This window comes from Neoarius graeffei, chromosome 16, assembly GCF_027579695.1.
Source record: "Neoarius graeffei isolate fNeoGra1 chromosome 16, fNeoGra1.pri, whole genome shotgun sequence".
Taxonomy (NCBI): Eukaryota; Metazoa; Chordata; class Actinopteri; order Siluriformes; family Ariidae; genus Neoarius; species Neoarius graeffei.
The window spans coordinates 56,106,796-56,120,778 of NC_083584.1; the positions used below are offsets into that span (position 1 = coordinate 56,106,796).

At 42.1% G+C, this 13,983-nt stretch overlaps 1 protein-coding gene across 4 annotated transcripts in view; it reads right to left on the reverse strand.

Moving 5' to 3' along the window:
- Positions 1-13,983, reverse strand: part of LOC132900878 (gastrula zinc finger protein XlCGF26.1-like) — a 68,787-nt gene that overhangs the window by 11,420 nt on the left and 43,384 nt on the right. The window contains exon 1 of one of the 4 annotated variants that reach the window (XM_060943217.1): positions 1,269-4,797. The exons of the other annotated variants lie outside the window; for them this stretch is intronic. The gene's annotated coding sequence lies outside the window, so the exon portion shown is untranslated. Of the gene's footprint in view, positions 1-1,268; positions 4,798-13,983 lie in introns of those variants that run through there. 4 annotated transcript variants of the gene reach the window in all.

The following is a 13,983-nucleotide window of genomic DNA, read 5'->3' on the forward strand; positions in this document are numbered from 1 at the left end:
GCAATAGTCAATACATACTTTGAGAAGAAAGAGCAGCACAGGGTGACGTTTAAGAGTGGAGGAAGATCCACACAGGTGGACTACATAGTGTACCCCTTCTGCAGAAGGGGTAACCTGAAGGAGATTGGAGACTGTAAAGTGATGGCAGGGGAGAGTGTAGCTAGACATCGAGTGGTCGTGTTCAGGATGAGCTTGAAAGTGAAAAAGAGGTAGTGTGGAATAGTGGATCTGAAGATTAAGTGGTGGAAACTAAAAGAGGTTGAACATCAGAAGGAGTTTAGGGAAGAAATGAGACTAGCATTGAGTGGTCATGGAAGTCTGGCAGAAGATTAGAATACTACTGCTGTACTAGTAAGAGAGGCAGCAAGGAAGGTGCTAGGGTGGTCATCAGGAAGGAACACAAGGAGGCATCGTGGTGGAACAAAGAAGTGCAGGAAATTATAAAAAAGAAGAGGCTAGCAAAGAAGAATTGGGATGATCAGAGAGACGAGGAAAGCAGGCGGTTATACAGACAGATGAGACAGAAGGCAAAAAAGAGCGGTAGCGAAGGCAAAAGCAGATGCATACCAGGAGTTGTACGAAAGACTGGAGACCAAAGGAAAGACTTGTACAGACTAGCCAGGCAGAGAAACAGGGAAGTGAGGGATGTACAGCAGGTAAGAGTGATGAAAGATGGAAATGGAAATATGCTGACAAACAAAGAGAGTGTATTAAGAAGGTGAAAAGAGTACTTTGAGGATTTATTAAATGAGGAGAATCCAAGAGAGAAAAGGTCAGATTCGTTGGAGACAGCAAATCAGGAAGCAGAGTTGGTTAGTAAGGATGAGGTGAGGGCAGCCATGAAAGGAATGAAGACTGGGAAAGCAGTTGGACCAGATGGTATCCCGATTGAGGCTTGGAGATGTTTGGGTGAGACGGCTGTGGAGTTCCTAATGAGATTGTTTAGTAAGATCCTAGAGAATGAGGAAATGCCAAATGAATGGAGAGTGTGCTAGTCCCAATATACAAGAATAAGGGAGATGTACAGAGCTGCAGTAATTACAGAGGAATACAATTGATGAGCCACACCATGAAGCTATGGGAAAGGGTATAGAGGCAAGCATGGGCGTCGCCACCATTGAATGTGAAGGGGACATGTCCCCCTCACATTTCATAATTCTTCGTTTGGACCCCCCCACATTTAACATAAAATATTAGTTGACCCAGCGCCGTTTCTATTGCTTCATGAAAGAATCCATTCCACTTGATCGATAAGAGAATACACATACCACTGAAAATCCACTCCAGGTTTTCCGGGCGCTCCCTACAACAGCTCACCGCGCGCGAGTGAAGTGAATCTCAGTGCGAGCACAGAAATGTTGGTGCAGCTGCTGGAAAGTGGAGGAGGTGACGTCAGCCCCATTGCAACCTCACAATGTCTAGCTTTTGCAAAAACCTTATTCTTTTGTTATATGCCCTCAAAATTAACCCTAGGACACGTTAAATTAATATTCAACTAAACAGTGAAATAAGCTTAGCCTAATGGGGTATTCTTGGTTGATGATGAATTGTTTGCAGTATTTGCTCTTCCCCAGACACAATGGACATAAGGACATTCTTTACAAAGAAGCGGAAAGTCAGTCAAAATTTCCCCACAGGACAGGGTTTTTTTGTCCCAATGGAAATGTTAGTGCAGTTAGCTGGCTAGTCAATGTTAGGAGATGTATCAGCTAGCTTAACGTTAGCTATCATTTAATTCAAACCCAGTAGGCCTGCCTTACTGTAATGCCAAGAATGAGGTCAAGTCTGCTCTGATGATATTTATTGATTCCTTGTTTTGTCTGGTCTTTGGCAGTTTTCTGGAAAGTAAGATGGGAAATCAGTGTATGGGGAAGGAATAGTAGAGAGGAAAGTGATGGAGAGAGATGGATGTTATTCCAGGTGGATTGTGAAGGAAAGGGGGATAAAAGTTATGAAGTGGTAGAAATTGTGGTGGCACCAATATAAGAAGGAGTTATAGCTATAAATCTATTTGTTATACTAATCTGTAAATGTTACTGTAGTACCACCATTGCATGTAGGTTGACAAAACTGCACTTGTTCATTGTGTGAAGTTATCCTTTATGTGTCATTGCTTGACCCAGTGTAATTTTGTGTTATGAAGACTGCATGATGCCATGCCATTTTTGTTATGAGTATCACTAAATCGGAAAAAAGTAAAATGCACCCACTAAAGTCACTGTTGGTGGTGAACAAAATTGCACCTGTTCATTGTGTGAAGTTATTTTTTGTGTCACCGTTGCTTGACACAGTGTGATTTTGTGTTATGAAGTTTGCATGGTGCCATGTCATGCCTGGTCATTGTGTGAAATTATGAATATTCTTATTTTTAAACATACAGTTGAGTGTCACTATTGCTTGGCCCAGTGGCATGTTGTGTTACATCTAAAACTAAATAGAAAACACAAAATAAAAAGTAAAATGCACCCATTAAGTCATTGTTGGTGATAAATTGTGTCACATTCATCTCATTATCTTAGGCGTAGCGGTGGGTTTAAAAACAGGCTGATGAATATATGGACTAGTTGAATAAGGACTTATTGTTGAGTCTCTAAAATAGTCATTGAATTAAGTGACTTTTGTAGGTAAAATTAGGTGTTTAACAACCTGTTAAAAATACACCAGAATGCAGGAAATGGCATCTAATTAATTAAAAATTTTCTGGTGGAGGACCCCCCGCCAGTGTGTCCCCCCCCACATTAAAAATGCTTCTGACGCCCCTGGAGGAGAGATTGAGAAGAGAAGTAGCAATCTGTGAACAGCAGTACAGGTTTATGCCAAGGAAGAGCACGTCGGATGCAATTTTTGCTTTAAGAACGTTAATGGAGAAGTACAGGGAAGGCCAGAGAAAGCTACATTGTGTGTTTATAGACCTGGAGAAGGCACATGATAGAGTGCTGAGAGAGGAGTTATGGTATTGTATGAGAAAGTGTGGAGTGAATGAGAAGTATATTAGAGTGGTGCAAGACATGTATGAGAACAGTGAAACAGCAGTGAGGTGTGCAGTTGGAACAACTGAATGGTTCAAGGTGAAGGTGGAACTCCATCAAGGATCTGCTTTGAGTCCTTTCTTGTTTGCCATCGTGATGGATAGCTTGACGGACAAAGTGAGGCAAAAGTCACTCTGGAACGTTTGCGGATGATATTGTGATATGTGGTGAAAGTAGAAAGGAGGTTGAGTTGGGTTTGGAGAGATGGAGGTATGCATTGGAACGAAGAGGAATGAAGGTGAGCAGTAGCAAAACAGAATACATGTGCATCAATGAGAACAGGGATGAGAGTGTAGTGAAAATGCAAGGAGTGGATGTAAAAGTTGGTGAATTCAAGTACCTGGGGTCAACTGTGCAGGAAAATGGGGGCTGCGATAGTGATGTGAGAAAGAGAGTGCAGGCAGGGTGGAGCAGTTGGAGAAGGATTTCAGGAGTCATTTGTGATAGGAAAGTCCCAGCAAAAGTGAAAGGTAAGATGTATAAGACCGTAGTGAGACCAGCTGTGATGTATGGATTGGAGACCGTACCCTTAACGAAGAGACAGGAGGCAAAGTTGGAGGTGGCGGAGTTGAGGATGTTAAGGTTTGCGATGGGAGTGACACTCAACGCCAATATCATCTTGTAATAGTACTGCTCCTGCTCCCACTTTGCTAGCATCCATCTGAATCTTACTTGGCTTTTCCAGGTCAGGGAGCCATCAAGACAGGCACAGAGATTAAAATGGCTTTAACACCCTCAAATGCTTTTTGACCAGCCTCAGTCCAGATAAAGACTAACAAAGGTCACTTTCACTGACCTAGTACCACGTCATCTAGATAAACAGCAACCCCACCATCAGTGGGACCTGCCAGTATCCTTTAAGCAAGTCTAGTTTCGTTACAAATTTTGCCACCCCTACCTGGTCAACAGAGTCCTCTATTCTTGGTCAAGGAAAGGAGTCAGGCTGTGTTACTGAATTAAGTTTTCTATAATCAATGCAGAAGTGAAACATACCACCTGATTTTTTTTTACCAAGAGGCAAGGCGATGACCAGCTCAAGAAGGAGGGCTCAGCCAGATCCTAAGTGAGGAAATACTGGACCTCTTGCTCCAAAATTTCTTTCTTTTCAAACGAAACACAATAGAAATGCTGGAGAACGAGCTCAGCATTTCCAGTGTCCATGTCATGCTGTAGCATGCTCATTTGTGTCAGTATGTCAGAAAACAAAATTGGGAAATCTAATAGCAGGGTTCATTGCATTGAGCTGGGCTCAAGTGTCCAAGAATCAAAGATATATTTTGCAAGCTTTCCGAATGTTTTAAACGGCCCTGTAACACCTAGGGTTGGGTACCGAAACTCGGTACAGGTATGGCAACGGGGCGAGCATCAACGGTAGTAATCAGTCCGAAATACAACGTGAATTTCGGTGCCACAAAATACACAGCTGCGCCCTCTGGTGTTCACTGTTAACAGCGGCACCGTATTCAGTAGGCCTACACACTCAGCAGGCAGAAAGGTCAAGATGTCTAAAGCAAAACGTTCCAAAGTATGGTTACATTTTACAAGAAAGGATGCTGAAACTTCCACGTGCAACAAATGTTTGAGGACATTTTCGTGCAAAAGCAGGAACGCGTCAAATTTAATGAAACATTTGGTCACACATGGAATCCATCTAAAGGCCAAAGCTTGCACCGTTTTTGACAGCCTCCGTGAACGTGACCCTATATAAATCTGTGAGCCTACCACACAGATTTAATACTTGTGTCATTTTTAGGGCATACCTAACAACCTGTGTTTTCTCTCCCTCCCCCCCCCCCAATCTGTCCCTCTGAGTTACATGTTGGTCCTGGGATTGAGATGCTGGCCTCTTCTGCCCCTCGGACCTGCTTGATCCATCCTGGTGCCCTGTGTCTGGTCGGAGTTTTATCGCATCGCTCCTGTGGAGGACGGCCCCATGAGGACAGTTGAGGGTTACACCTGGAGGATGCTCTGGACTCTTACAGTAATGCTTTTATGGCTGAGGTTGACTTGCTAACTTTAGGAATGCAGTTGTCATGAACAGTTTTGCACTCAAGTTTCCATCAATGAAGAGTTACATCAACGAAACTGTCATGTTAAAACTGTTAATGTTATAGTCATGCTGTCTGTTGTTGCCCAAATGAGGATGGGTTCCCTTTTGAGTCTGGTTCCTCTCAAGGTTTCTTCCTCATGTCGTCTGAGGGAGTTTTTCCTTGCCACCGTCGCCACAGGCTTGCTCATTGGGGATAGATTAGGGACAAAATTAGCTCATGTTTTAAGTCGTTCAAATTCTGTAAAGCTGCTTTGCAACAATTTTTATTGTTAAAAGCGCTATACAAATAAACTTGACTTGACCTATAGCAAGTACATCGGAAGCATCCAACGTGGAAGTCCCTATGCCCAGCCCAAGCGATGGAGCTCCCAGCCCAGCTAGCGTGGACATACTGGATGATGATAAGAGCAGCATTTGCTCTTCAAGTGAGTATTTTTTAACACTGCTAAACAATTGATGCATGCTATTTCCTATTGTCAAATGTAGGCGTAAATGTTTCGAGTAGCACAGATGCAGTCTCACAGCTTGTGTGAAAATGTGTTTGTCAGGCTGACAGGTTAAGTAAGTCATATTTGATGAGCAAGTGTTGTACTTGTCCACGTTAAGAAGGCACAACGAATCAATCGCATTAAATGCGTTCAACTCTGGTTGTAAGTCTATGAAATGTTGCCGTTTAGTCGGTAGCAAAAATCAGCTTAGTATATGAATAACGATAGTCCTAAATGTGGAGTTTATGAGAACAGCATTACGTGGCATGTTCAAAATGAATTAATTGATATTTTAAATGATTTAAATGAATTTATACTTTGTGGTCTTTCTAGTTACGCCTTTCACCTTGGCAAAAGAAGGCCAAGTTACCAAAAGAGAAGGTGGAGCACATCCACAGGACTGTCACTCAATTTGTGGTCAAAGACAGTCATCCCTTTAGCTTGGTGGAATCTCCATGGTTCAGGTGAAAAAAATGTGATGTATGAAAACAATCTACTTAATTCGTGTGTAGGCTATTCCTGCATGTTAAGGCAATTTGTTAAAATCCTAATGAATGTGCTGATGTGATTTGTTTTATACAGAGCGATGACCTTGGCCCTCAATGACCGTTATAAACCCCCATCTAGGGATGACCTATGCAACATCCTAATACCAGCGTGGTACGCTGTGGAAAAGGAAAATGTTTTGAGGGAATTGGCCATGGCGAAAAAGGTTGCCATTACCTGTGATGTCTGGTCCAGTTTAGCACAGGACCATTATATCACTGACAGTGCATTACATTCACGAGGGGAACATGAGAGTCAAAGTACTCAGCACCAAAGCCGTGTATGAGGCCCAGACCGGGATGGTAGTTGCAGAGGAAATCAACGAGGTCTTGGAAGAATTCAAAATTAGTGACAATTGTTGCTGCCACAGTGGACAATGCCGGCAACATGAGTGTTGCACTGAGGAACCTGAAATTTTTAAAAGTTGAATGTTTTGCACATACCCTAAATCTGGCATCACAGAAAGTGTACAATGTCAGTGCTGTGACCAAGTGGAGGGCCAAACTCCGAGATGTGTTGTGGTTGAAGAGGTCCACCATGTCTAAAACTGTGCTACGAGAGAAGCAGCGAGTTCTCAGTAAGTAGAAGGTAGATTTAATTTTTAGTCAATTTCAAACATCAACAGCAATGTGAAATATAGATTGTTATTCAAGTGTTGTCTGTATTTTAGATTTGCCACAGCATAGCATGATTCTGGAGGTCAAAACACGCTGGAATTCATTTTTCCTGATGGTGGAAAGATTCCTGGAGCAGTATCTGGTTACCAGGCAGCATTTCTAGATCAACAGCTTAGGAGGGCAATGGAGAAGGACAGGTGATGAACAAACTAAGAACAATAATTAAATGTCATACTTTATATTTCTATTTTAAATACATATATAATATACACATCATGCTTAACTCCAGACTTGAAAGGCTCACAGACAGTGATTTCGTGAAAGCTGAGGAGTTTGTGAAGTGTATGAACATAATGTACACCTCAACTCTGTGGGTGTCAAGCAAGAAGTCCCCCACATGTGGCCAAATCCTCCCAATCCTCGCAAAACTGGAAGCACATTTCAAAGTCACAGACGAGGACAGTCTATTTGTTTCTGCGGTGAAAGAGAAAGTCTGGGGAGATCTGGAGAAAAGATACCAGGTACTCTCCATTCCAACCACTATCTGTATTTATTTTCAAGGAATTGGCAAACCACACCATTGTCACTATTATATGTACTGTGTTTAACAGGATGAAGACATTCAGAACTTTCTCCAGGAGGCCACTTTGATGGACCCTCGCTTTAAAAGCAAGCTGGAATGTGGTGTTGCTGATGCCTGGGACAGACTGGAAAAGGCAGCAGTTGACAGTGTAGCAGCAGCACAGGTATGTTTTTTTTTTTATGTACATCAATAACAAAAGTTTCTTTGAAGCATTACTATTTTTGGTATAATGGGTGTCTGTGTCTGCAGCTTCCAGTGGAGGGCCGTCTTCACACAGAGGAAGATGAAGATGACCACGAGGAGGAGGAAGAACGAGCAGAGAGACATGCGAGTTCATAAAGAATATCAAGCCTGAACGTAATAATTTTTTGTATTTTACAAAATTTTGAATACTATTTATATTTTTCAGACGGTAGCCTCCAAAAAGACAGCCGTGGAGCAGTTGTTTGAGGAAGAAGACAAAGAGCTTCTCCAGGCAACTCGGATGAAAAGCAGTGCCCTCTCCATCACAGAGCAGGTGCAGAAAGAGCTTCATATATACCAAGACCTTCCCTCAATTCCATCTGGACAAGACCCTGTGGCTTGGTGGTGGGGTAAGAGGGATAGCCTCCCTATATTGTCCGACTTATCCAATGTATACATGTGTGTACAAGCGTCATCTACCCCTTCAGAGAGGGTCTTCTCTTGTGCTGGCAATACAGTCAGTGAAGAAAGATGCCCTATTTTGCTGGAGAAAGCAAACATGTCCATCTTCCTTAATAAGCACACTTAGTTTAAAGAACATTTGGCATTTCATTATTCTGTTCCATGTGCACTGGCATTGCTAGTCATTAGAATAAGTTAATGTACTGTACAGTTGTGTACAATTGTTGAAGTACAGTACAATGTGAATTTGTTTTCTTTTATCTTTATTTATTACAACCCCAATTCCAAAAAAGTTGGGACAAAGTACAAATTGTAAATAAAAACGGAATGCAATGATGTGGAAGTTTCAAAATTCCATATTTTATTCAGAATAGAACATAGATGACATATCAAATGTTTAAACTGAGAAAATGTATCATTTAAAGAGAAAAATTAGGTGATTTTAAATTTCATGACAACAACACATCTCAAAAAAGTTGGGACAAGGCCATGTTTACCACTGTGAGACATCCCCTTTTCTCTTTACAACAGTCTGTAAACGTCTGGGGACTGAGGAGACAAGTTGCTCAAGTTTAGGGATAGGAATGTTAACCCATTCTTGTCTAATGTAGGATTCTAGTTGCTCAACTGTCTTAGGTCTTTTTTGTCGTATCTTCCGTTTTATGATGCGCCAAATGTTTTCTATGGGTGAAAGATCTGGACTGCAGGCTGGCCAGTTCAGTACCCGGACCCTTCTTCTATGCAGCCATGATGCTGTAATTGATGCAGTATGTGGTTTGGCATTGTCATGTTGGAAAATGCAAGGTCTTCCCTGAAAGAGACGTCGTCTGGATGGGAGCATATGTTGCTCTAGAACCTGGATATACCTTTCAGCATTGATGGTGTCTTTCCAGATGTGCAAGTTGCCCATGCCACACGCACTAATGCAACCCCATACCATCAGAGATGCAGGCGTCTGAACTGAGCGCTGATAACAACTTGGGTCGTCCTTCTCCTCTTTAGTCCGAATGACACGGCGTCCCTGATTTCCATAAAGAACTTCAAATTTTGATTCGTCTGACCACAGAACAGTTTTCCACTTTGCCACAGTCCATTTTAAATGAGCCTTGGCCCAGAGAAGACGTCTGCGCTTCTGGATCATGTTTAGATACGGCTTCTTTGAACTATAGAGTTTTAGCTGGCAACGGCGGATGGCACGGTGAATTGTGTTCACAGATAATGTTCTCTGGAAATATTCCTGAGCCCATTTTGTGATTTCCAATACAGAAGCATGCCTGTATGTGATGCAGTGCCGTCTAAGGGCCCGAAGATCACGGGCACCCAGTATAGTTTTCCAGCCTTGACCCTTACACACAGATTCTTCCAGATTCTCTGAATCTTTTGATGATATTATGCACTGTAGATGATATGTTCAAACTCTGCAATTTTACACTGTCGAACTCCTTTCTGATATTGCTCCACTATTTGTCGGCGCAGAATTCGGGGGATTGGTGATCCTCTTCCTATCTTTACTTCTGAGAGCCACTGCCACTCCAAGATGCTCTTTTTATACCCAGTCATGTTAATGACCTATTGCCAATTGACCTAATGAGTTGCAATTTGGTCCTCCAGCTGTTCCTTTTTTGTACCTTTAACTTTTCCAGCCTCTTATTGCCCCTGTCCCAAATTTTTTGAGATGTGTTGTTGTCATGAAATTTCAAATGAGCCAATATTTGGCATGAAATTTCAAAATGTCTCACTTTTGACATTTGATATGTTGTCTATGTTCTATTGTGAATACAATATCAGTTTTTGAGATTTGTAAATTATTGCATTCCATTTTTATTTACCATTTGTACTTTGTCCCAACTTTTTTGGAATCGGGGTTGTATTTAAGGGATTTAAAGTAATCTGTTGTTGTTCAGTTTGACCTTGGACTTTGCCTTAGGAATAAAAAGTCATTGTTTCATTACAAATTCTGTGTGAGTATGCTGCCTTTTTTTTTTTGAAAGTACCAATTTAAATACCATTTAGGAACCGGCGCCGTTTTGAAAGTATCGATTTGGCACCGGTATCGAATGAAACCCTTTCAATACCTAACCCTAGTAATACCCCATCATCTGGTGCCCTCAGCTCACCATCCTCTGATGCCACCTTAGATCTGTCCACTAGCACCACAGGTCTACTAGGCAACAAATCCCGCATTTTGTTATTGCGACTACAAAATGGTTTTAATAAATTGACATGACACACTTGTGATTTCTTTCTCCTATCCAAAGTCAAAATCGTATAGTTGTCATTTGGGCCACAACGCAGGACCATATAAGGTCCAGTATATTTGGCCTGGAACGGAGAGCCAATTACAGGGAGCAGCACAACGACTTGATTCCCAACACTAAATGAATGCTGCTCAGCGTGATGATCAAACGGTTGCGTTATCTTTTTCTGAGATTCCGTCAATCGCTCTCTAGCCATTCTCCAGGCAGAAGAGAGATGACGGCGGAACCCCAGAACATAATCAGATAAATTGCTTGGGGGTTTAGAATCAGTCCACTTATTATGGAGGACAGATAATAGCCCATGCACTTGGTGCAAAAAAACAAGATCATTTGGACTGAACCTGGCACTTTCTTGAGTAACCTCCCTGGCTGCCAGCATCAGCCAGGGCAGGCCCTCTTCCCATTTGCAACTCAACTCTACACAATAGGCTCTAAGCAGTGATTTCAGCATGGAATGGAACTGCTCTAGAGCTCCTTGGCTCTGATGGTGGTATGCAGTTGCCAGGTTTTGACCGTTTCCTAACTGGCATAGGACTTCAGAAAACATTGCAGACGTAAAATTACTCCCCTGATCCGACTGAATAATTTTTGGCAAACCAAAAATATAAATTAACTGGGTTAAGGCTTTTACTGTTGATTTCGTGTTAATCGACCTCTAAGGATAAGCTGCCAGGTAACCTGGCACATTATGGTGAGCAGGTACTCACTACCAGAATTTGAGCAAGGAAGAGGACCGACACGGTCAATTATTAGGTGCTCAAATGGTTGGCACACAGACAGAATGGGATGTAGTGGGGCAGATTTTAGGCCTGATTTGACTTGCCCATCAGCTGACATGCCCTGCACATTTTCACAAAACTGGCAACATCCCGCTTGATTCGCGGCCAGTAAAAATACCTAAGGATTCAATCATAAGTCTTCTTTTCACCAGCAAGTTTGTCGTGAGCATTTTGGAGAACTAACGGATGGAACTTCATGCGTTCCACCACCTAGACTACTGGATCACCAACAAAACAGCTAGCATGTGGTGACCATTTTCACAACAGTATATCATCTTTAAGGAAATAGCCCCTAGCCCCATTCTGAATTTCATCATCAGCAAGAACTTGTTCAAACAATGACTTAAGTGTCTCATCGCTCTTCTGTTCTTTTAATAGTGGAGCTTGCTAGTGAAGCGCCATACTTAAGAAAATATGGTAATCCATCGAGTTGATTTTTCATGGACACACAGGGATCCCAGCCATGTACGTCCGTCCGTCCGTCCATGCCCCTCGTGATTCTCATTGGCTGTTTGATTTTGGCGGGAACTAGAAGCGCGAGCGTGCCTACATAACTTATTTTTGTTGACATAATTTCATATTTATTGGGTTTTTCCACCGAGAACAACTCAAACAGCGCAACAAAATTATTTTTACAAACTTTTAATACAAACTTTAAAAAGATGTCAGAATAAGTTAACCAAGGAGAGAAAGATGAAGTCAAAACCGGGAAGAGAGAGTTTTGACAGAGGAAGAAAAGGAAAGAAGACGTGAAAGAGCTAGAGAAAGGCGAAGAAATCTTTCACAAGAAAAGCGACAAGCTGAAAGAGAAAGAAAATGTAAAAAATGAATTAATAGAAATGATGAGTTGTAGGAATTTAATTCTAAATAGTGATGTTGATTTTGAAATCACCGCGAAATCCTTCGGGATCTGACAAGTTGACCTGAATCCAGTCAGTGTTTTCATGAATCGGGTCTCTTTTGTTTTCAAAACATTTTGCTGTAAATCCCTAAAGCATGCTGTAGTTTATAGTAATAAAAAGAATATACATGCGAGTTGAGAGATTTATCTTCTCGTGATAAAATTGAAACACAAAGTACATCATCTGTTGCATGTTTGTTTTCATTTGAATGGAAGCTCCACTACTGGGTAATGCCTAATTTTATATTAGTTTCCCAAGAGAGACAGACAATGGGTAATCAGCCAGCGAAAAAAAAAAAAAACACATCAGACTTTGTTAGTTCTACCTGCACAGGTTCCACCTTTTTACTGGCAGAGTGAGTTACGGCACATGCAGTAAAAACTTTGGAGTACTGCCGCACACTCACATCGGTGCCACTATCGAAGAGAGGTGCATCAGTCACCACTAGAAGAGGAGACTCTTCCAGCCAGATGTGTCTTCCAGCCAAGTTATTTCCTAAAATTAGCGACACGCCATCAATCGGCAGAGCAGGCCACACTCCAAGCTCCATGTCCCCCTACACAAGATCATACATAAGCATCACCTTGTGCAGCGGCACAGACAACGTGTTCAATTCAATTCCACGAATCAGTAATGACTTTCCTGTGTACGATTCCGGCAAAAAAGGCAACAGTGACTCCAAAATGAATGACTCAGATGCCCCAGTGTCCCTTAAAATTTTCATGGGCACTTTTTGATCGCTGCCAAGTAGCAAAACAAAACCCTCAGAAATAAACAGCTCAAGCATCCCCATGCAGTCGGTCCCACCTGCAGAGGGTAATGCAGGAGTTTCAAAGGGAATAACCAACTCCGTGGACACAGGTATATGAGCAGCCAGGACCGTGGGTTTCACAGAAGAACTACAGAGCTTGGTGCCAGTATTTTTTGCCTTAAGGGCGGGGCAAAGTGATTTCCAGTGGCCCTTTCCTTGACAGTAATGACAGGTCAGGTCAAAACTAGCTGGCTGTCCTTTACCCACACGCCTCTCTTGCTGCTGCAGAATATTCTGCATGTTAGTGCGGGGGGGGGACCCTCTCACCCCTGACCCTCTCTATGGGTAAGTTCCCACTCATCAGCCAACACAGCAGCTTGAAAAGCCATCTGAATGTTGCACTCTATAAATGAAGGTGGCAACACTTTCAAGGAGCATGTTTTTGTATTGTTCCAATAGAACCAAGTTATTCAAAATCATCTAATGTTTGAACTTTTTCAGATGCACGCCAACGACTGAACTGTCAGGACAGGTCTCTAATAAACTCGACATGCGTCTCACTAGGTTCTCTCTGCAAATTCCAAAGAGACTGGCGAAAAGCCTCTGGGACCCGTTCATAAATCTTTAGTACGGCTGACTTAACATGCTCATACACTTGACTCTCTGCCACTGAACACGAAGAATAAGCTTGTTGAGCCTTGCCAGGCATCTGCGACTCTCAAATAAGTTGAAAAACATATCCATATCAGACTCACTAAAGGGTGGAACTAAACACAAGTGGTGTCCAATGTTTAATTTGGGAGGAGAAGATGGATCAGAGCAAAACGGCACAGACAATTTGTCCTCTTTGATCAATTCTAGGTGTCATTGTTCAATTTCCAGATGGCGTTTTTCAAAATTCTGCCCATTAGCCTCGGTTTCTTGTTTGATACGGGGTTTTGTTTTTTTTCCAATTTCCATTTTGGATTCAAGACACCTTTTCCCCCAGATCTGTTTCACACTGGATTAAGAGTAATTCTTTTTGCTACTCAAATGTGAGGCCACTCGAAACAGGTGGTGACTCAAGAATGGATGCTTGAGGTGGCAGCACTCCCTGGCCACTCAAAAAAAAAAAAAAAAAAAAAAGACCTAATAATACATTTAATGCCTTCTTTTGAACGTTTTTGTAACGCAGATACTTCAATTTTATAATGCGCAGCGACTTTTAACAACTGCTCCTTCGTCAATACATCCAGAATCTCATCAGATGGAAATTGGATGAACTCCTGAACAGGCTGGGTTGACGTTTTTTCAGCCACTGTAATTTAACAATAGAAACTTAAAATTTCAAACTCG